Here is a 20,665-nt window from a genome sequence, read left to right on the forward strand (position 1 = left end):
AACTGCAGTACTGTGTCCAGTTCTGCACGCCACACTTCAGGAAAGATGAGGACAAACTGAAGAAAGTCCAGAGGAGAGCAACAAAAATGATTAAAGATCTAAAAAACATGACCTATGAGGGAAGATTGAAGAAATTGGGTTTATTTAGTCTGGAGAAGAGAAGACTGAGGGGGGACATGATATCAGTCTTCAAGTATATGAAAGGTTGTTATAAGGAGGCGAGCAATAAACTGATATCCTTAACCACTGAGGACAGGACAAGAAGCAATGAGCTTAAATTGCAACAAGGAAAATTTAGGTTAGACATTAGGAAAAAATTCCTAATGTAAGGGTAGTTTAGGCACTGGAACAAATTACATATAGAGGCTATAGAATCACCATCATTGTAGGTTTCTAAGAATAGTTTAGACAAACACCTGTCAGGAGTGGTCTATTAGGAATTAGTCTTGACTCTGTGCAATGGACTGGACTAGATGACCTGTCAAGGTCCCTTCCACTCCTACATTTCTATGATTCTATGTTTATTATGGTAGTACCTAAGAGCCAGTCAAGAACTGGCCTCATTGTGCTAGGTGCTGTCCAAACACAGAGTAGTATTCTCTGTGGAGTAAGGCTTCATGTCTAAGTCTGATTGAAAGTTTGAATTTAGTGAATTCTTTGTTAGCGAGTTATGCAAGTACCTAGTGCTATGTAATTGCACCAAATTCAGTATTATCAGCCTATTTTCCAGTACAGAGAGAAGTGGGGGAAACACAACAGCGTTTCCCCCCATCATTTTTAAATTAAATGGATCATCTCCAGATATTCCAGTGATAAGTGTGGAGGATTATTTTGCAAAGCCTCTATCTTTAAGCAATGTTCTTGTTTTTTGTTTCTCTAATCAGCTTCTTACTATAATTTGGAAAAACCATAAGACTTGGTGGGGGAATAAAGCAATCATAAGGCTTTGACTCAGACATGTTCCTTTTTATCTCCTTTGTCTTTTGAATAATTCATCTCTTCCTGCCCTGTCTTCCAGTATGGGTCTTTAAAAGGGCAGTAAGTATTGCAAGAGATTTACTTAAAAAATAATACATGATATTGGGCCCAATTAGAAAACATGCATCATTTTAGGTATCTTTGGACAAAGCGTTTCTTCCATCACTTTTTATGAAAGAGAATAAAATTGTTTTGTATCCCTTGTGGTATTTATAATGTATAAAACATCTCAAAGGAAATTTACATCAGGCTGTTATGACTTTATACCTCCCCTGTCAAATAATGGCCTTGAGAATGGACCAGAGGCCTGAGAGAGAATATGACAGAGAAGGAATAGAGCCAAGCAATTAATAATATTTATAATACTTCCTACATGAAATAATCTGTGATAAGTTTTTTCTTTCTTTCTTTGCATACATTCACTACAACTTGGTACATGAAGTCAATCCAAATACGTGTATGAAAGAAACATGGAAAGGATTCTGGATTATAAATTTCATGTTCTGGTTGTGACACAAGTTTAACATTTTTGGAATGCAGGATGTAATGAAGAATCAATGTCATTTAAAGTCACTCAGGAATCTTTGTGTTAGATGATTTGTAGCACTTGGACAAATATTGGTTACTTTTTTTTTTTTTAAAGTAGGCATGTTTGCTTAAATAAAACTAATATTACAGAAAAGGAAATATACAAAAGCTTTGACTACTATAGAATGAGATCCTTGATCAAATGAATTAAATGAAGTGAGTTTTCTTTATATGTGTAATTTTCTAACAAACATATAATTGGTTAATGTGTCCACGTAATAAGGAAAAAAATTATATAATGGGAAAGGCTACATTTCAGAAGAATATTCCCAACCCTTTGGCTGTGGTGTTTGATATATGTCAGAGGTTAGCTGGCCCTCTGAAGGGGTCAGGGACTCAGCATATCTCTGACAGATTTCATAAGGGGCAATAAGGCAGCTCAAATTCACCTGGGAATAGTTAACTTACTGAGTAACTGAGTTATATAGGCAAGGAAACAGCTGGCCCTGATAAAAGGTTAAGGATCTCACTCAGAGGGGAAACTCTTGAGGAGAAAGGCAGCTGGTAGAGGACTGTAAAGAGAAAATTTCTCCAGCAGACTCCTGAGGAGCTGTCTGACAAGCCACCACTCGAAAGAGGGAGAAGCAGAGCAAGAGACTGGAGAAGCCTACAGAGGAGAAGAGGTAGGAGGTAGCTCAGGGACCAACAAAGAATTGAGAAGGATTAGTTCTGCCTGTTTGAATCAATCACCCTGAACTGGAACACAGGACAGTCGGTGGGCCTGGTATCCCTTACCTACTCCAGCCAAGGGCCTTAGTGAAGGCTTAAATCTTCTCTAGCCCCCAATACAGCCATGGAAATTCTAACCTTTCATCATACTGAAGGGGACTATTAAGGACCTAGCCAGAGGGCAGGATCACAAGCTTGACAGATACAACTGAGTGTGGTGGCATAAGGGGATGGAATCAGATGGTGCAGCCTCACATGCTGCAGCAAGGCAGCATTAACAGACAAAGGCTCCATATTAGAATATGGCTACCAAAAGGTTTGAAATATCATTGGGTGGTTATAGATAAACACGTGCTTTAGACCCTGAAGCTTGCCAGGTGCTGAGCTTCTCCTGAGAAGAATCTATGGGCCAGAATTTTAAAGGTGTTTAGATGCCTATGGATACAGAGAGCAGCTTCTAAAACTTTTACTAGGTAGCTAGGTGCCTAACTCCCAATGATTTCAATGAGAGTTAGGTACTTAGGTGCTTTTAAAAAAAAAAAATCCCACTAGGCAGCTATTTGCATCTTCAGACACCTAGATACCCTTAAAAATCTGCCCCTGTGTGCCTTCACCAATGGGAGTAGGAGGCATGCAGTGCCTTGTAGGATTGGGACATTCATGCATGGACATCAAAGCACATCCCTGCTGGACATGACTAAAATGGTCTCAAGGGTTAGATTCAGATACCTGCACACTGAATAGCACCTTACTCCATGACTAGTCTATTGATGTCTGTGGGGCTCCTTATTAAATAAGATGCTACTAGGCAAAAAGGGATTGGAATCTGGCTCTAAGAACAGAGGGTCTGATGTGAAAAGTTGACATGCCATGTGAGATTACTAAATGAAGAAGGGTTTTACGGTGAAATTTCGTACAGATAAGGTATTCTTGCTCTACAGATTAAAAACTAAGTAGCCTCAAGGATCATGCACCAGAGGATGCTTTGGCTGTCATTTTATTGGTTTCAGTAAGTGCTCTGAGGTCTCGACTGTTACTCTATGAAACCTGCATTGTAAAACTTATTCTGTGTGGATATCCTGTTGTTGGTTCTTCTGTGAATTCAACTGCCCCATCAATATTGGGGGGGGGGGAAGGATTAAAAGAAAATAGGTGTCTTTGTCTTATCAAGTAACCTGAACAGTTTTGGGAAATAGCCCAGTACAAGAGCAGCAGCAGAGTTAAAGTAGTAATGCTATTTAGTATACTAATTTCAATAATATTTGGATGGGTCCATGTATATCTGCTGGTCCACTGCCTCTGCTGTGCGGCTGTTTGGTTTATATTCCCCTGGAATAATTGTGTGTGTGTGTGTGTGTGTGTGTATTCCATGGAATACATTCATATGGAATACACACATACCCTATTATATATATATAAAATATGGAATTCAGCAGTAGAGTTGTTTGTATTAGAGCCAAACCTACAGTATCTGAGTTTAAAAATTTTTAAAAATGGATCTACCTTTAAAGAGAGAATTTTTTTTTTCATAGTCTTACAGAGAATACATCCCCACCACTTAGCATCATTCACTGGCTGAGTACTCCACAGCTGAAAGTAGAAAGTTTGGAATGTGCTATAGAGAAGTTTAATATTTTATGAGGTAGCATTAAATTCACTCCTGATGGGATATTGAGGGCTGGACAGGGCTGTTGAGAAGCTGGGGAACAGCATCTCTTTCACACACCCATTCCTGATGAAGCCTGATTTGTGTGTTTCTGTGTAGTGGTTTCTGTGAGGCCGGCTGCAGGAATGATGATGCCTTTTGGAAATGGTACTCCTTTTTCTGTGCCCCTGCAAACTGGATCCATGAGACTTTCATTGTCTTTACCTCTCTTGGTGGAGGCAAAAATATACTTCATTTCATCTTGGGATATAAAGCATGTTAAAGATAGGAATTACTCCTCTCTATATATCTTAAATAACTGGGGTTGAAATCTGCCCTCAGATGCATAAATATGGCTTTTGTCCACTTCCCTGAGTGTTTCACATGCAACCAAAAGCAGAATTTGACCCTTGAATGAATAGATCATAATTATAAGAATGGTCATGCTGGGTCAGACCAATGGTCCATCTAGCCCATATCCTGTCTTCGGACAGTGGCCAATGCCAGGCGCTTCAGAGCGAATGACTAGAACAGGTAATGAAGTGGTCCATCCCATCGGCCCTTCCTACCCTCTGGCAAACAGCAATCCCTGCCTATCCTGACTAATAGGCCCATCAGTGCCTATCTTCCATCAACTTATCTAGCTCTTTTTTTAACCCTGTTATAGTCTTCGCCTTCACGACATCCTCTGGCAAGGAGTTCCACAGGCTGACTGTGTGCTGTGAAGAAATACTTCCTTTTGTTTGTTTTAAGCCTGCTGCCTATTAACGTCATTTGATGACCCCTAGTTTTTTGTGTTATGAAAAGGAGTAAATAACACTTCCTTATTTACTTTCTCCACACCAGTCCTGATTTTACAGTCCTCTATAATATCCCCCCCTTAGTCATCTCTTTTCCAAGCTGAAAAGTCCTAGTCGTCTTAGCCTCTCCCATATGGAAGCTTTTCCATACCCCTAATTATTTTAGCTTCCCCTTTCCAATTCCAATATATCTTTTTCTGAGATTGGGCAACAAGATCTATATGCAGAGTTCGAGATGTGGGCGGTAGCACAGATTTATAGAGAGGCAATATGATACTTTATCTTATTATCTATTCCTTTCCTAATGTTTCCCAGCATTCTGGTAGCTTTTTTGACTGCCACTGTACATGGAGTGGAAGTTTTCAGAGAACCATCCACAATGACTCCAAGATCTTTCTTGAGTGGTAACCACTAATTTAGGCCCCATCATTTTATATGTACAGTTAGGATTATGTTTTCCAATGTGCATTACTTTATCAATATTGAATTTCATCTGCCATTTTGTTGCCCGATCATCCAGTTTTGTGAGATCCCTTTGTAACTCTTCGCAGACTGCTTTAGACTTTACTATCTTGTAGTTTTGTATCCTCTGTGAATTTTGCCACCTCACTGTTCTTTTTTTTTTTTTTTTTTTTCTGGATCATTCATGAATATGTTGAACAACACTGGTCCTAGTACAGACTTTTGGGAGACACCACTATTTACCTCTCTCCATTCTGAAAACTGACCATTTATTCCAATTCTTTGTTTCCTATCTTTTAACCAGTTACTGATCCAGGAGAGGACCTTCCCTCTTATCCCATGACCGCTTACTTTGCTTAAGAGCCTTTGGTGAGGCACCTTGTCAAAGGCTTTCTGAAAAACTAAATACGCTATATCCACTGGATCACCTTGGTCCACATACTTGTAGACCCCCTGAAAGAATTCTAGTAGATTGGTGAGGCATGATTTCCCTTTACAGAAACCATTTTGACTCTTTCCCCCAACAAATTCTCTTGATCTATGTCTGATAATTCTGTTCTTTACTATAGTTTCAGCCAATTTGCTTGGTACTTAGGTTTGTTAACTCATAGACTGGGATCTGCTATTAGTGTGCTCAGGAATTGACATGACTCTCATTCGATAATGACAGAAAGGCTTTAATTACTATACTTATAAACCTATAAAATGAACCCCCAAACCAAAAGTCCAGTATATTTTAGCTGCAAAAGCAATTATCCTCACCAATGCAGGCAAGAGGCAGTGATGGTTTCTTAGCAGCTTCCCCCGAGATCCTGGATCCGTGGTCTCAGATGACAGCTGGGCAAGATGGCACTTCTTGTCAGTTTCTTGTCAAGAGTGATTCTTTTTCTCTTGAAGCTTGTCTGCTTGCTTATTTCCATTGCTTCTTTTATATTCTTAAATCCAATGTTTTTCAAAGCATTTTGGTAATTTACATGAGTAAACACAGAAATTTCCGAGAACAATACAAGAGGGAGAGACCCATCTGCTTTACTTAGTGAAAAGGGTGCTAGCCACCTAGATGTGGTGTTTAGTTTCAGTGTTCCACCCTTCAAACAAAGAGGTATTAGGGTGGTTGTGATTAAATTGAGCAATACCTGGGATGGCATCCAGCCATTAGCTTTGATCATAAGGTATTTTGGGAGGTCTGGAGCCATGGAGGTCTAGCACGCCCGGCATTTAACACATTTCTGTTTACTGCATAGATGAGGTACTCCCAGAGAATAAGTTCATTAGGGAAAATGGTCCAGACAAGAGAGGCAATTAATAAACAGTTACCTTAATGAAATACCAGACATACTTTGAGACTAGAAAGACAGCATGGGTGTGTTGTTTCTCATTGCAATCACGCCTTTTCAAAAGGGACTCCAGCCACCATTTCACATACTCTTTAATATGCAACTTATTAATTTGGTAGCTTAATTTTACAAGTGGGCCCAGCCTAGCTGAAATTTCATGGTCTACAGGTTAGGCGTACCAGCCTGTAATTACCAGGGATGCCTGTGGAGCCTTTTTTAAAAATTGGCATCACATTAGCTATCCTCCAGTCATATGGTACAGAAGCTGATTTAAATGATAGAACTACTACCTGTGGTATGTAACCTGCAATTTCACATTGAGTTCCTTGAAAACTCTTGGGTGAATACCATCTGGTCCTGGTGACTTTTTACTGTTTAATTCATCAATTTGTTCCAAAACGTCCTCTAACACCTCAATCTGGGACAGTTTCTCAGATTTGTCACTTAAAAAGAATGGCTCCAGTTTTGGAATGTCCCTCACGTCCTCAGCCATGAAGACTGACACAAAGAATTCATCTAGTTTTTCTGCATATAGCCTTATTTTTCTGGAGTGCTTCTTTAGCATCTCGATCGTTCAGTGGCTCCGCTGGTTATTTAGCGGGCTTCCTGATTCTTACGTACTTAAAAAATATATATATATATATATTGCTGTTACTTTTTGAGTCTTTGGCTAGTTGTTCTTCAAATTCTTTTCTTTTCCTAATTATATTTTTATACTTCACTTGCCAGAGTTTATACGCCTTTCTATTTTCTGTGTTAAATAGGATTTAACTTCCACTTTTTAAAGGCTGCCTTTTGCCTCTAACTGTGGCTAAACAAAGTACAAGAAGCAATGACAATTTTTTGGTCCTCTTGCTATGTTTTTTAATTTGGGGTATACATGTAAATTGAGCCTCTGTTATGGTGTCTTTAAGAAGTTTCCATGCAGCTTGCAGGGCTTTTACCTTTGGCACTGTACTTCTTAATTTCCGTTTAACTAACTTCCTCATTTTTGAATAGTCCCCCTTTCTGAAATTAAATGCTACCATGGTGGGCTGCTTTTGTATTTTCCACAGGGATGTTAAATTTTCCTATGCTATGGTCACTATTACCAAGCAGTTCATCTATATTCACCTCTTGGACCAGATCCTATTCTCCATTTAGGACTAAATCAAGAATTGCCTCTCCTCTTGTGGGTTCCAGGACAAGCTGCTCCAATAAGGAGTCATTTAATATGTCAAGAAACTTCATCTGTATATCCCATCCTGAGGTGACATGTACCCAGCCAATATGGGGATAGTTGAAATCCCCCATTATTATTGAGGTTTTTATTTTTATAGCCTCTATAATTTCTCTGAGCATTTCACAGTCATGATCAACATCCTAGTCAGGTGGTCAGTATTATATCCCGACTTCTATATTATTCAAATGTGGAATTATTATCCTCTCCCCCTTACTAGGATATAGAGAATCTCCATTAATAGATCCTCCCTGAAGGGATGTTTCTGTCCCAACCACATACTCCTCCACACCTGTCTTTTTTCCTCCCAGCCCTTAGTTTACAAACTGCTCTATGACCTTTTTAATTTTACGTGCCAGCAATCCAGTTCTATTTTGGTTTAGATGGAGTCCATCCTTCCTGTAGAGGCTCCCCCTTTCCCAAAAGGTTCCCCAGTTCTTAATAAATCTAAACCCCTCTTCCATACACCATCATCTCATCCCTTCATTGAGACTCTGCAATTCTGTCTGGCCCTGCACGTGGAACTGGAAGCATTTTGGAGAATGCTTCCACGGAGGTCCTGGACTTCAATCTCTTACCTACCAGCCTAAATTTAGCCGCCTCCTATCCTTCCCTATGTCATTAGTACCTACATGTAGTCTTGGGGGCATCGTGATACACATACCTCTTTCTAGATGTCTTGAGAGATTTGCAACCTTCACACCCAGCAGGCAAGTCACCATGGAGTTCTCCTGGTCATCAGAAACACAGCTATATATGAGTTCCTGAGGGGTAACTGAGTTTATCTGTTTTTAGCAAAACAGCAAGAGACCTGTAGCATCTTTAAAGACTAAACATATCTATTTGGGCATAAGCTTTCATGGGCAGAAACCCTCTGCATCCGACAAAGTGGGTTTCTGCCCACGAAAGTTTCTGCCCAAATAGATTTGTTTAGTCTTTAAGGTGCCACAGGACTCTTGCTGTACAGCTATATATGTTTTTAATTGAATGCAACATTACTATTACCTATCTTTTCCTAATAACTGGAGTTTCCTCCCCCAGAGAAGTATTCTAAGTGTGAGAGGGTACCATGACATCATCTGGAAGAAGGATCCCAGCTATGGGATTGTTTCCCCTGTGCTCCAGTTTGAAGTTCTTTTTCCCTGAGACATTCATCCTCCTCAACTTACAGAGGCTGTCATAGTGAGGGTGGATCTGTTCTACTGTGCCCCGGAAAGTCTCATCTATGTACCTCTCTGTCTCTCTTAGCTCCTCCAGTTCAGCTACCCTGGTCTTCAAAGCCCATGCACAGTCGCTGAGGGCCAGGAGCTCCTTGCACGCATATGCCACCCACTTCTAGGGCAGGTAATTGTACATGCTGCATTCAGTGCAATAAATGGAATAGCTCCCACTCTGTTGGTGGACTTCTGCCTGCGTTCTCTTTTTACTCCTGCAGCTCTTTCTTTTATTATTTGTTTCTTGTTTGGGGGTGGGAGGCTATTTTCTTTCGTTTACAGAATGTTAATGAAGTGTATCTACCACCCCCTCCCCTCCTCCTCGCGCCTCCTCCCCCCCCCCCCCCCCCGACTGGCCCTCTAATCTCTCTCGCAAAACTCCCCTGTTTAAAATGATTTAGAAAAGTGTCTGAAAATTACTAGTCAGCTACATCCAATCCAATGCAATCCGCCAAATTCTACCTCACATGGGTCCAACATGGCCAAACACCAAGGTATCTGCCAAAGATCTGTGATTTAATAAATTCTTCATCACCCATGATCTTCTTACCAATGATTCACCCTACCTGGTGTGCAGCACAGAAAAGTGGCTGTCAGACACTAAAAGCTCAGTGCCAGCTTGCCTCATGTCCTCAGGACACTATTAACTGCAGACTTGTGGAGAGTAAATCTGGGGGCAAGTTAGCCTTGTACTTGCTTTCAGACTCAGACAGGAAAATTCAATAGAAACAAAATTCTGAGTGTTTCCACTAATTATGTGAGTACTAAGACTAACATGGGCAATCCTGCCCGTCTATAAACCACCAAGGATCCTATGCCCTCTTGAAGGAGTTGATAGCATCTCTCTCTGAAATGGTGACGAAGTTCACAAGACTCATGGCTGTGAGAGACTTGCAATTCCTTCAACACTAAGACTGGCATCTTCTCAGCTGAAACTGGCTTTGGTGCATTTAGCTGCTCTTGATCTAACTTAAACAAGCAAATAAAAATTACCCTTAAACATATGAATAAAGTACAGTTTCCATATTTGTTTCACTTACAAGGATTTATGTTGTCTTGAATTTAATGTTAACTTCCTCCTGGGGAAGTGGGTCTTACTGCTTTTTATTTCATATTAATGTCCAAATCGGTGGATGTCTATGTAAAGATGATAAATTTCTTTACCTGTTTTAATGTATAATAATGATGAGTCTCCAATGCTCTGGACAGCCCTATGTATGTTAGTGTACTTGATACAAATTAAATTCTATAAGCTTGTATTATACAGTGATTTTTACCAATATTTTCTACTAGGTTATGAAAGTTCAGCTTTAGAGGATTTCTCTTGGGGTTAATGTAAAGAGGGGCAGCAGGGGGAGTTGGAACTCAAGGAAGGAAGAAATAAGATTCTTCCATTGTGGAATGAGCAAGAGTAATAACCCATAAATAATGTCCAGAATGGTAGATGCCTTCCATTATGAAAAATTAGGTGTTTTTTTTTGTTTTTGTTTTTTGTTTTTTTGTTTTTTCCCCCTCCCCTCCCCCTTTTCCTCTGGGAACTCTGGTGTAAATAATTGGCTACATGTTGCTTCTGGTCCTCTCAGCCCTTTCCCCCTGAATGACTACAGGCAGCACTCTCCTGAAATGGGCTGGCATAACTTTGCAGGTTATTCTGGCAGTTAGCCAAGTGTCTTGGTAATTCCTCTCAGGTAGTGACCTCGGTAGGTTACAGAAGCATGCTGTACTGACTTTATTAAGGTGTGCCCTTCATTGAGAATATGTTTAGTGCATGTGTTGGGTCTCTAATTAAAATGTTAAACTATGGCTCTAGAAGAAAGTTTAACAGGCTATTATCTTTCCTACGATGGAGGAGAGCACTAGGACTCTCTGTGAAGTGACTGCATGTAACGTTTTGGTGTTCATATTTAAAATATTTTCCACCAGTAACTTGCTTATTAAGGGCTAGATAATACACCACAAGGGCTGCAATAGTATAGAGCACTGTTGGAATTGCAAGCTAGCACTTCAAAAGTAGGGTGGAGGGTCTGCTTGTACGCAAGAGGACACTGTTCCAAAGCATGAGATCAGAATCAGAAAGGAAAGAACTAGCCTAGAAAATGGTAGGGTGAGTTGTGCCTCCCTTCCTTAGGGAGCAGCTTGGTTCTCTCTCTCTCTGTTTTTGGGTTCTTGTGTATTCTAAGCAATAAAGTAGAGTTGCTGGAAGATTGTAATGTCAGAGTATATTTTCATCTAAAGTGTCTATCTGTACACCATGAATATAACAGCACTCTGTTCAGAGTAATAAATAAGAACAAATTTGAGCCACATTTCCTCCGCTGCTCCTGCCTTATTCCTGGAAAAGAGTAAATTACTTCACCCCTTTTGTTGAGTAGCTTGCCACTCACTGTGAGTTTGGCCAGCTGCTCTGACTGGTGAGTGAGGGGAGATGGAGCCAAAGGTGTTCCCATCAATTCACCCACTTATTGACATAAGGAGGTAAAAGGCAACTAGAGCCTTACTTGCCCCACAATGTCTGGATGGACAATCTGAGCAGGCACCAACAGAAAGTCTTACTCCTCCCCTCTATTGCCCTATGCAGTCAAGTGGGAACTCTGACAATCTAGCCTGAAATGTGTTCAGTTTTTAAGCCAAAGCAAAAAAAAAAAGTTTTTCCCCCTGTCTGCCAGCTCAGTCTGGTATCTGAAATCCAGACTGTTGATGCTGCCTCACTCTTAATTGCCACGTTGAATCAGAAGTTGCTGTGTTAGTGCTGCATAAGGTGAGAATACATCTTGCATACCCTATATGACAGCATTCTGGCCATGCAGTGTGGAGAGTAGAAAACTATTGGGTTTTTTTTCAGTAGAACTAGTGTGAAAGTACAGTTTTTTAGGGGTTTTTTTGTTTGTTTGTTTTTTTGGTTTGGTTTGCACTATTTTTCCCCCACAGACTTTTATGGGAAAAAATCATGCTAATGAAAAATCACTAACTTTTAAGCACCCCAGCATTTTCCAGTCTGCCAGCCACATGAATACTCAGATGGGGGGCAGCAGTAAAACTAGCCAATGGTTTCCAAAATTTAGGCCTAACTTTTCAGAAAAATCCATGCTTTTTGGGTGAAAAACCTAGGCTTGTGTTTTGGAGGTGCTGATGCCAGTGGATGACCATCACCTTGAAAATCCTATTCTAGATGTCTCCTGTTGCTCTCCCACAAATTGAGGTATCCCCAAATTAGTAAAATTTTGGCTTAAGTGATCCTGTACACCCACCAAGGGTGACAATCCAAAACACTCCCCAAGGCTTAGACTCGTATACATTATACATTTAGCCTTGAAGACAATTTAAAGGGGGGGGGGGAGGAAGAGGGGTTTGGTGCTCATAGAAAAGTCTTTCTTCCTTCTTCTTTGTGGAGGGCTTCCAATATTGTTGGCTAATGTGTGTCCTACAGCATCCTTTCTGCTCCTGCTATTAGAACACTTGCTTATACTTAAGTTGATTGTTGCAGTAATCAGTACTTTCTGTTGAGAGTTGTACTTCAGTATGGTATAAGTATGACCAAGGTTATACACCTCACTAATCATGCAGGAATTCAGAAACCTCCTGTAACACCTTGTGCTGTCCCTTTAAAGCAGGTTACAGATCCATCTTGTTCTTGGTTTCCCTCCAGAACAAGGACATTTTGGGGCTTACAAGGCACAGAATGCCTCATTTCTTGGCACACTACAGTGTAGTGCTGGACCACTAACCTGCCTTAAACTAGGACCAGCACACTCTCTATTAAACTTTCTAATACTGCAAGTTGATGGTCACATGCAGGAAGTGTGAAATGCCCCTCCAGGAAAATTTTGTTTTTTCTTTTTGGATTTTGTTTTTCTCTTCCTCCCCCGCCCCCTTCTCCTGAGGAAATCTTTTGAGACCCTCCCAAAATTTTGAAACCCTCTCTTCCCTTATGTTTCCCATCTTACAAGGCCCTCTACCAAGAGTATTCAATTTTCTGTCAAGGTCCACATTTCTAGATCAAGGTACAGTCAAGGTCCAGACTCCAGAGAAAATAATAAAAAAACCCTGATGATAAATACATAAAAAGATTTCAGGGTCCATTCAAAAGCATCTGGTGGTCTGGATTTGGTTTATAGTCTGCCTAGTGACTACTCCTGCCCTATATTATGATGATCATCCCTGTGACTAAAAATGCCCATTGTGACTCTCTCCAGAACTTGTCAAATCTGAAAGGGCCAGAGAGGCAATTGCCAGACAAGCTAGGTTTCTCTTTTCCTTTAAGGCTGTTGGTTTTGCAGCCTCCTCATTAGAACTGGGTGAAATTTTTCACACGAATAGTTCATTTGACCAAAACTACTAACAAATATGGGTTGAATTTGACAAATATTTCAACTTTTTGTTATGATGCTTTATTTTGGCAGGATTTAAAAAACGAAACAAAACAGGGTTAAGAACGGTTGAAAACTTTTCATTCAAACTGAAATGAAAAACTAAAAGATTGATTTCATTAAGAACCACCCCTTTTCTCCCCTCCCCCCCAAAAAATTTCATTTTGGGTAAACCCAAAACAGTTTTTCCCCCTTGTAATTTTTCAGTTTAGCCACCAAACCACATAATCAACTTATTCACTTGGCCCTACTTCTCATCCTCTACATGCCTGAGAACACAGACAATATACCTGATTCCCAAAATCCTAATGAGCACTCCATGCCCCAAAGATTTGAACTGTCTTTAGGCTGGCAGGATATTTTCTGGTTTGGGGCGTGACTGTCAGGCTTTAAATAGTTAGGGTTTTGGTTTTGTGTTTACCAAAAAAAGCAATTTTTAATTCACAAAGCTGTGTCTGATTTTAGTGTACAATTCAGTCAGTGCCAGATGTGTAGGGTATTTTTCTGAATAAAGGAAGTCAGTAAATTTTTAGTGATTTAATCAGCACAGCAACGTTATTCCAGTTTTTTGTCAGTAAATTTATCAGCTGTGGCTTGAAACACAAATGGAGAAGATTAATTAAAGACTGGGCAGTAATAGAGTGCCATTGTTACTGCTACATTATATGCCACAGCTACTGTGCCTCTTGAAAGATTAATAAGAACTCCATGTCTTTTTCTCATGAGTGATTGTCCACCCTATTTTTCTGTTAAAACTCCTGCGAACTAGTTTCCACTCTCTATTTTTACATGTGCATTTCAGTAGCAGAAACAGTTGGCTGCTTTTGTTTTGAGAAGTTAAACTGCTCTTTCATGAAGGAACCCCAGAGTGCATGAAGTTGCTGTTAAAGCCCAGGAGAGACAAGATTTTCAAATCATAGAAGATTAGGGTTGGAAGGGAGCCCAGGAGGTCATCTAGTCCAACCCCCTACTCAATGAAGGACCAACCCTAACTAAATCATCCCAACCAGGGCTTTATCAAGCGAGGCCTTAAAAACTGCTAAGGATGGAGATTTCACCACTTCTGTAGGTAACCCATTCCAGTGCCTCACCTCCCTCCTAGTGAAACTTTTTCCTAAGATCCAACCTAGACTTCTCCCACTGCAACTTGAGACCATTGCTCCTTGTTCTGTCATCTGCCACCACTGAGCCTAGCTCCATCCTTCCTGGAGCCTCCTTTCAGGTAGCTAATGGCCACTATCAAATCTCCCTCACTCTTCTTTTCTGCAGACTAAACAAGCTCCGTCTTCCATTATAAGTCATGTTCTCCAGCCCCCTAATAATTTTAATTCCCCTCCACTGAACTCTCTCTAATTTGTCCACATCCTTCCTGTAGGAGGGGAGGGGTGTCCCAAAACTGGGCACAATATTCCAAATGTGGCCTTGCTGTGCTGAATAGCAGGGAATAATCACTTCCCTCGGTCTGCTAGCAGTGTTCCTACTAATGCATCCCACTATGACGTTGGCCTTCTTGGCAACAAGGGCACACTTGACTCATATCCAGCTTCTTGTCCACTGTAACTCGCAGGTCCTTTTCTGCCAAACTGCTGTCTAGCCAGTCAGTCCCCTGTCTGTAGCAGTGCATGGGATTCTTCTGTCCTAAATGCAGGACTCTGCACTGTCCTTGATGAACCTCAGATTTCTTTTGGCCCAATCTTCTAATTTGTCTAGGTCACTCTGTATCCTATTCCTACCCTCCAGAATATCTACCACTTCCCCAAGCTTAGTGTCCTCTGCAAATTTGCTGAGGGTGAAATCCACCACATCCTCCAGATCATTAATGAAGATGTTGAACAAAACCGACCTCTGGGGCACTCTGCTTGATACTGGCTGCCAACTAGACATTCAGCTGTAGATCACTACCCCATTGACCCCGATCTAGTCAGCTTTCTAATCACCTTATAGTCTATAACCCATACTACTTTAACTTGCTGGCAAGAATACTGTGGGAGACCGTATCAAAAGCTTTTGACTGTATCAAAAATGTCTCATTCAGTTTTGTTGCATTAAAGTAACATTTAAAGGAACCAAAGTGAAACAAGCCATTTGGCTCCCCAGCACTAAGAATTCAAGGGTAGAGTCTGTGTATTGGGCCTACCAACCCCAAGAAGCTGGAGGAGGAGTGGGCGAATTGGTCACACTTAAGATCCAACAGGCAAAAGTGCTTCTAGCCAGCCTAGTAAGGTTGCGGAAGAAGGTAGCAAGCTATTTTAAATCCTCTTTCCTACCCTCCAAGGTAGAAAGCAGCCTGAGCCTTTTGGTGGAAGTATTTACTTGAGGACCCAAATAAGTGTGGTATATTGAGGACTATACTGGAATTGCAAACTATCACTAAATGGTGGGGGAGGGTATTCCTGATCCTGTGTGCAGGCTAGTGGGTTCTGTAGGGAAGCGTGGGTGCAAACAGCAGTTAGTGTGTGGACTGCAGCCATCTTGCCTAAAATAAGGTGGAGTGAGTTGTACCTCTGAGTCTGTTTTGGGGGTTGTGTGTTTACTGTTCTGAATCCTAAGTGATCAAGGAATGTTACATTGTGTTGCAGTCCTCCAACAAGTTTGGAGTTTTCAATCTAATTTCTCTGTGTGTAACAAAAGGTAACATGGTCTATCGAGGCAGGTAAGGTGGTGTGGTTTTGGAGAGTAGCTTCTAATAAATTCAGGATTTATGTATAAGCTTTGGATAATTTTCTTCACTTCGAAGACTTATATAAACCTGAACTCCAAGGCTGTGGCGGTTCATGCAACACTAAATAATTAGACAATGGATCAAATCTTGCAGTCCTTACTCAGTCAGCACTACTGATTTCACTGGGAGTTAGGACTATACAGTTCAACCCCACATAATCTAAATACAGATGTGAACTCAAGCTGTCCTGCTGAGGCAGAAAACAATCAGTTATAGGATACTGCAGCATTCTGTTATCTTTTGGGAAAGTACTGCAGGGTGCATTGCTGTCACTAATGAAAGAGGGCTGCTGGGAATGCTAAGATATGTGAGGCACAGGGCATTTCTATGGGGATTTTTGTATTTTTATGTTTCCTTGCTGATCTCGTGTATATAACTGAATAGGGATTTGCTGCTGTGTTGCTTTCTTTCTTGGCTGCAGCTGTTTTTAATTCAATATTTGTCAGTGCACATAGCCCCTGGGACAGGAGCCTCTCTCTCAAAATTTTGAAATAAACAGTGAAAGAAAATTAATAGTGTTTTTGTTTAAGAGAACAAGTCAGGGAACCAGAGAGACTTTCCCTAACATCACAGGTGGGGGGAGGGGAGGAAGTGCTCTGTGTAGAAAGACAAATGGGAGATAGTGCTGAGGCAGAAGTCCCCAGACAGTGGTCTCTGTAGCACTTCTTGGTCACATGGTGCTGGTTCCACCCCTTCTCACCTGTTTCAGCTGTTAAATTACACTAAAAGAAAGACTGATGCTTCCTGATGTTACTTTTTCAGTGCAAGTGATTGCTGTGGTTGCAACAGAGGTGCTGTGTGATCTCAAATGGAGACTGGGTACTCCATGCAGCTTTGCATGGCAGAGATGGTATCTCTGTTAAGTTGTCATACACACTGATAAGTTTCGGAACCCCTGTGCCAGCGGCGCATCAGAGAAGACACTAGCTTTGAGAAGAATGTCAGGATACTTGAGACCCAAAAAGCCCAGGAGAAAGAGAGAGAAGGATCCTGGACCAGGAGAAGCCTTGGCAAGAAACAGTCCTGGATGAGTTGGAAGGAGGGGATCCCTATGCATACAAACATAGCTGAAAAGGAGATTCAGTACCGTGGGAAGAGGAGCATTGGGGTGAGCTGAAGAAAGCAATCAATTAATTCATTGTAGAAGCTAAATGGGAAGGAAGGAGATGAATGAGATGAGTTTGTAGTAGCCAAGGGGGGGTTGATGTGGAGAATGGGAGAGAAATGAGCCTTGAGTGTAAAGAAAGCTGACCGTGGCCTAAAGCATACCTGGTGGAGCTGACAAAAGATTGGAGAGACATTTTGGATGAGGATTGGAACTTCTGGGGCTTGGGTGTGAGAGGGAGAAGACTGTTTACAGCAGTCAGGGGTGCGGCCAATCGGGGGAGCCAGAGTTGTGATTAAAACAGTAAAAGGTGGGGAGTGGGGTGTGAGAGAGAGAGAATCTGAAAAGTTATAGAACATAGGAAGGCTCTGAGAAGATCAGGGACTGGATTTTGTTTTTCATAGCACAACCTTTTTCTGTGCAGCAAGTAGAGAAGTCATAAAAAGGATGTGGCCAGAACATCCCTGTGCCATGATAATCTCTGGCTGCCATAAATTTCTGTGAAGCTGTCTGCAGAGAGTGCAATTCAGAGAGGCCCTCAGGTGAACTAACTTAGCAGAGTCAAGCAAATGCATAGGAGCTTAAAGGTATCTTTGCAGGCCCAAGCAGCCAGAGAATTCTTTAGCTACAGCTCAGGATTTGGGCCTCATATATATTTTCTTGTTGTATCACCTATTAAAATGGTGATCCTCATCCCATGAAAGCATTGTCCATCACTGCCCAAGTTAAAGCTGGAAAACTTCAAATTAGAAATAAGTAGCAAGTATTTAACAGTGACAGTGATTAACCTTTGAAACAAACTACCAAGGGAGGTGATGGATTCTTCATCTCTTGATGGCTTCCGAATCAAGACTGGATGACATTCTAGAAGGTAGGCTCTAGCCAAACACAAGCTGTTGGCATCAATATCGGTTTAACCTGGGTGAAATTCTATGGCCTGTCTTATAAAGATCAGACTAGATGATCTAATGGTCCCTTCTGGCTTTAAATCTATTAATATGAACCTCTTGTACCCTTGTTCTCTCAATGCACATGTCCACTATACCAATTGTCTTCAGTTATCTAAAGCAATTGCTTGCTTCTGTTTTAAGATAGTTGATAAAATGACCTGTCATACTTACGCTTATTTGAAGGATTTAAAACTCTTGGATAGTGGGGAAGGGGGACCAAAATGTTGCAAATGAAGTTCTCCTCAAACCCCTGTTGACTGTAGGTGGCAGTGTTTTACAGTTTTAATCTTTCAGATTGCAACATGTTGCCCAGGAGTCAGATGGCAGCATTTGTGGTCATGAATGATACATGTAAACAGTACAGTGAAAGGAGACAGAAAAATGTCTTGAACAGTGGGTCCATCATGCAAGTGTTATATGCTGAACTTCCATGGAAGGTTAATGGGAGTTCTAGACATGGAGCTTTTTGTAGGTGTGAACTTGTATTTCTATCTTTACTAGACGCTTAGGAATAAAATCTGGTAATATGGTGAATCGTGATTTGCAAAAATTATTTGACACCAAATTTATTTGAAGAGCTTGATGATTAATCTTCAAAATCTAAGGCAAAAGATTCCATTTCATGAGATTTCTAATTGAATCTAAGTATTCTAATTGGTTTCTGCCCAATGAGAACACTCAGCAGAGCTGAAATACTGATATAATGGTGGTACGTGAGGGAGGAACCATCTCTATGAATGTTTGTTCACATTCTTAAGTGAATTTGCTGTACTATGTCCCCTTAGAGCTCACTTTTCACAGACACTGAAGCAAATTAATTCCTTGGCAAGGAGTTTTGCAACTACAGGTCAGAATTTGCAAACATACAGGTCTGTAGTTGCAAGTATTCACACCAAAAATTTGATGCTGAGGACTAGGCTGTAAGCCCTTCATTCATATTGAATAGAATAGTGGAGTGGGACTACACAGGTGAGTAACTGCCGTCCTCTGGGAGTAAGGGATTCTCAAGCTAAATGAAAATAGAAACACAGAAGAAGAGAGAAACGTGGGGCTAGATCCTCAGCTGATGTAAATCATTATAGCTTTATTGAAGTCACCGAGCTTACCCCATTTACACTAGCTGAGCATCTGGGCCCGTGTTTTCACAAACACTGATGCTGAAAATAATAACCCAAAGAAAAGCTAGCAGACTGGTAGTTCTGATGAAGAGTAATAGAGCTGGAAGATTAATTCAAAATGAATAATGTATGTGCTAAATGTTTCTTTTTCTGTTCATTTCTTTGTGAATTGTCCACTGAACAGATCACAACTTTCTCAAATGAATTCCTTACTTTAAATTATTTGCCAAATTGTTTCTGTAAATAATTCACAGCCTACAGCTCATTTTTGCAAGCAGCACACTGCAACTACATCCTGTTCCCTGAATGGATGAGTTTCATAGGGGGTGATTGTGAATCCCTTTCCTCACAGGGACTACTCAAGTGAATAACTGTTCAACATGGGTGCCAGGTTCGTATAATTTTTGGTGCTGCCCAATCCCATAACTCGCCCCCTCTGCTCACCAGCATAAGAGATGCATGCTAATTAATGGGCTTGTGTTATGGATTCACAAGCCAGTGCTCTCTCAGCTCTTTACTGGCCCTGAGAGTAAACCCCTTTGGTGTGTCAGCCCTCTGCAAAGATTGCACTTGCTCTCTGGGATTAGGCCTTCTGACCCTCCCCTGCTTCCTGGGACCACACCTCCAGCCTTCAGCATGCCTGTCTCTCTCTGTGAACCCTCTCAGGGAGTGCACTCGCTGTGGCCCCTCAGAGCCTCCGCACCCCAAGGAAACAATGCCACCCTGATCTCTAAACTCAGTAACTCTCAGCCAGTGTAAAACAGCATGATTTATTGTATGCCGAACACTGCACAGGAAGTTCTCGGGGCACTCGAGCCTAGAAACTCAGCACTGTCCATCTGGCTTTGTCCTAGTCCAGATGGCTCAGGTTGTTCAATGTCCCTAGTCCAGAAGCCATCTCTTTCCAGCCGACCATCCTATATCCACTTTCCAGCTCCCCTCTTCCATTCTATTTTTTTTTTTCCTTCCCGGTTCCAGGCAAACAAATCTCCTGAGTCCTCTCTTCCATCACCAAAGCCCTCTCTCCTCGGGCCTTTATCCTTCCACTGTCCATAACTGGATGGCTTCCAAAATGGGTTGGGTCCCCAGGTTGCTGGTTGCTAAGTTCCACTGTATCCAGGCCATTGTCTAGGCTGCTAGGCAAGATCTCATCTGGTCCTCTGCAACAACAAACACCCTCTCCCATCATGTCGTTAGACATGCAGCACATAGGGAAAACCAGACACACCGTCTTCATGCAAAACACTAAGAAAATCCACCACCACCACCCCCTGCCCACTTCAGTTTGATCAATTACGACGGCCTCAGAAAAGTTGTAGCTTCCCCTCTTCTTCACGGTGGGGGGAGGGAGGAGAGGGAGAAGAGAAAGAGGTGCAACTAGAACTGGGGAAATCAGCCAGTGCCAGGCTGGCTGGAAGGTCTAGGAGTTATTTTCCCAGCAAGAAACGGCGTAGTAGCTGGGACCCCGCCAAAAACTGTGAAAACATGGGG

Source organism: Emydura macquarii, unplaced genomic scaffold (genome assembly GCF_026122565.2).
Source record: "Emydura macquarii macquarii isolate MOO-44397 ecotype Brisbane River unplaced genomic scaffold, CSIRO-AGI_Emac_v2 contig_75, whole genome shotgun sequence".
Lineage (NCBI taxonomy): Eukaryota > Metazoa > Chordata > Testudines > Chelidae > Emydura > Emydura macquarii.